Genomic DNA, 3,743 nt, shown 5'->3' with positions numbered 1-3,743 from the left:
AAGCCTTTGTTTTCCTGTAAATAAACTGTGTTGGGGACCAGGGGACAATGATGCATCCTGTGGTGATTGACACCAGCCACGGCTACTAATCAGGATGGGACTTCATTGCCAGCTGAGTCGAGTGCATTATGGGGCCATTGTTCCAATGCTGCCAGGGCAAGAACACACACAGCCAGTCACCTTCGCAAGATGGGTTGATTGTTCTTCAAGATTAGACTGAGTTGCCTTATTATCCATCCCAGACAACAAGGCATCTCACCCAAACAGACGCATTTGCAGGAACGGCCAGTGCACTGGCCAGATTTGAATTGCTAATGTATAATCTGCCCGGCACAGATGTGCAGTGAATATTTGGATGTTGTTTTGCCCGTCAGTTGAGGAGGATGAATTGATGAGGTGATGAGTATTCAGTGATGGGTCCTGGATGTTGGCCAACAAAAGAGTTTGAGCACTTGCACGGACGATCGTCAGATTATCCCCCAAAGTGCTCGTGCCATCATTCAGCAGCAAATTCTAGGACAGTCTAGCAGAGTGTACTTCTGGTTGGTGGAAAGTTCCCTTTCTTTTCTGGTACAATTAGATGTTTTGCTGTGTTTTTCAGGCTTACGAAAGATATAGAAGTTGCCTTTATCGCCCTTCCCTGCCAACTCTTAAGGATATGAATAATGGTTTAGGAGCTAACTACTTAGGTTTCAATTTAGCTTCAGCATTTTCTAGCCGATTTTCTTAAGTTCTTTGTGCCTCTGTTTCCTCATTTGTTAAAACAGAATGAAAAATTCTACCACCCATCTAGAACTATTGTGAGCATTAAATTGGATAACGTACACAGACTAAGTGCTAGAACAGTGCCTAATGCATAGTAAATGCTGACAAGATGTTACCTATTACTGTATTGTTGGTCATTTGCTTTCTCTCAGTATTACTGTGGTCAAGTAGCTTGGATATACTGGAAATAAAAAATCCATTTTCATTATCTCAGGAGAGCTCGTGGCCTATATTATGCTACTTTGCCTGGTACATTTCCAATAGAAAATGTACCTTTCCTATAGGAATGGAACTTTTCCTATAGTTATATAACCATGAAACCCTTTTTCCTGAAGCATTTTTTACAGCTTATTTTCCCTGGAACATACTATAGGAAAAGCAGCTCTAGAAGGTAAACATTTACAAAACTTTGAAAGAAAAACATGTGACTGAAGAATTTATATACAATCAAGCTATTTCTATGCAAGACAATGGGAATTATACGAATTCATATATTCTCTCTGAAAAAATGTTATTCAAAGATGTGTTCCATAGAAAGGGAACAATGAATCTAAGGTAGAAACGAGTGAGACCAGTTGATTGCATTGAAGTAAGTCCAAACAACTGCAGCAAATATATTATCAAAATTGAAATAAAAAAAGAAAATATTTGAAAGAAATTATTTATATTGAAATAATGGGATAATGAAATACATCAATGAATAGCAGAAGAATGAAGAAAATCAGAAGGAAAAGGAAGTGTTTTAAGAAAAAAGATAGTAAAATGAATATATACACATATATATTATGTATATATGTATTACGTGTGTATATATACACACACACATACAGTGTACACATATACAGTTGTGTATATATGTGTGTACATATATACAGGTGTGTGTGTGTGTGTGTGTGTGTGTGTGTGTGTGTGTGTGTATATATATACACACAGGTATAATAAGAGCAACCTCAGTAATTTTTTTTTTTGAGATGGAGTTTTGCTCTTTTTGCCCAGGCTGGAGTGCAATGGCGCGATCTCGGCTCACCGCAATCTCTGCCTCCCGGGTTCAAGCGATTCTTCTGCCTCAGCCTCCCGAGTAGCTGGGATTACAGGCATGTGCCACCATGCCTGGCTAATTTTGTATTTTTAGTAGAGATGGGGTTTCTCCATGTTGGTCAGGCTGGTCTTGAGCTCCCTACCTCAGGTGATCCACCCGCCTTGGCCTCCTAAAGTGCTGGGATTACAGGCGTGAGCCACTGTGCCGGGCCAACCTCAGTAATCTTTAATAAAATATTAAAAGCCAATACTATGAGATACAAGAAAAAACACTAAATCTAAGATTTCTCTGCTTATTAGACAAACCAAAAAATATTCAAAATTAAAATATGGGTAAGATATGATTATTTAAACGTCAACAAAGTCAGGTCTGAGGATATTAGTATCGAACAATGCAGAATTATGCAAGTCAAAGAGTATTAAATTGCTAATTTCATTTCTTTATCTTCAGTGCTATGCACAGGGTAGGTCCTAAATATATATGAGTAAGATTTATTGTGGAAGTGGAAGCAACAAGTGAAAGGTATGTGAGAAGGCATGATTTGCCTGCAAGGACCTCTCGAGGGTAAGTTTTAAAAAAAATTTATTGACACACAATATTTGTACATATCGACAGTGTAACATGACATTTTGTTATTTTGTTGCATGCATACAATATGTAATGATCAAGTCAGGGTATTTGGGGTATTCACCATCTTGAGTATTTATCATTTCTTGGTGTTGGGAACATTTCAGGTCCTCTTCTAGCTATTTTGAAATATACAATACATTGTTGTTAACTATAATCACCCTATTCTGCTATTGAATATTAGAACTTATTTTTCAGTCTAACTGTATATTTGTATCCATTAACTAACCTCTCTTTATCCCTCCCACCCCCTCCCAGCCTCTGGTAACTATTTTTCTACTCTCTATATCCATGAGATCAATTTTTTCTCTCTCTCTCTGTCTCTGTTTGTCTCTCTCTCTCTTTCTTTCTTTCTTTCTTTCTTTCTTTCTTTCTTTCTTTCTTTCTTTCTTTCTTTCTTTCTTTCTTTCTCTCTCTCTCTCTCTCTCTCTCTCTCTCTCTCTCTCTCTCTCTCTCTCTCTCTCTCTCTCTCTCTCTCTCTTTCTGAGACTGAGTCTCGCTCTGTTGCTGCAGCTGAAGTGCAATGGCGGGATCTCGGCTCACTGCAACCTCCGCCTCCCGGGTTCAAGCGATTCTCTTGCCTCAGTCTCCTGAGTAGCTGGGATTACAGGCACCCGCCACCATGCCCGGCTAATTGTTTTGTATTTTTAGTAGAGACGGGGTTTCACCATGTTGGCCAGGCTGGTCTCAAACTTGTGACCTCAGGTGATCCACCCGCCTCAACCACCTAAAGTGTTGTGATTACAGGCATGAGCCACCACGCCCAGCAGAGATCAATTTTTTTAGTGCCCACATATAAGTGAGAAGATATCTGTCTGTCTATGCCTGGCTTATTTCACCTAACATAATGACTTCCAGTTCCATCCATGTTGCTGCAAATGACAGGACTTCATCCTATTTTACCGCTGAATAGTATGCCATTTTGAATATATACACCACGTTTTCTTCATCCATTCATCTATTAATGGACACATTTAAAAGATTTCGTATCTTTACTATTATGGATAGTTCTGCAATAAATAAGGGGGTGAACGTATTCCTTTGATATACTGAGTTCCTTTCGTTTTTTTTTGGATAGAGTCTTGATCTGTTGCCCAGGCTGAGGCGCAGGGGAGCCATCTTGGCTCACTGCAATCTCCACCTCCTGGGTTCAAGCGATTCTCCTGTCTCAGCCTCCAGAGTAGCCGGGACTACAGGCGCATGCCATAAAGCCCAGCTAATTTTTTAATTTTTAGTTGAGATGGGGTTTCACCATATTGGTCAGGTTGGTCTCAAACTCCTGACCTCAGGTGACCCACCTGCCTCAGCCTCC

This window comes from Macaca mulatta, chromosome 15 (assembly GCF_049350105.2).
Source record: "Macaca mulatta isolate MMU2019108-1 chromosome 15, T2T-MMU8v2.0, whole genome shotgun sequence".
NCBI classification, from domain to species: Eukaryota; Metazoa; Chordata; class Mammalia; order Primates; family Cercopithecidae; genus Macaca; species Macaca mulatta.
The sequence above is the reverse complement of the archived record's forward strand: the minus strand, read 5'-3'. Positions refer to the sequence as shown.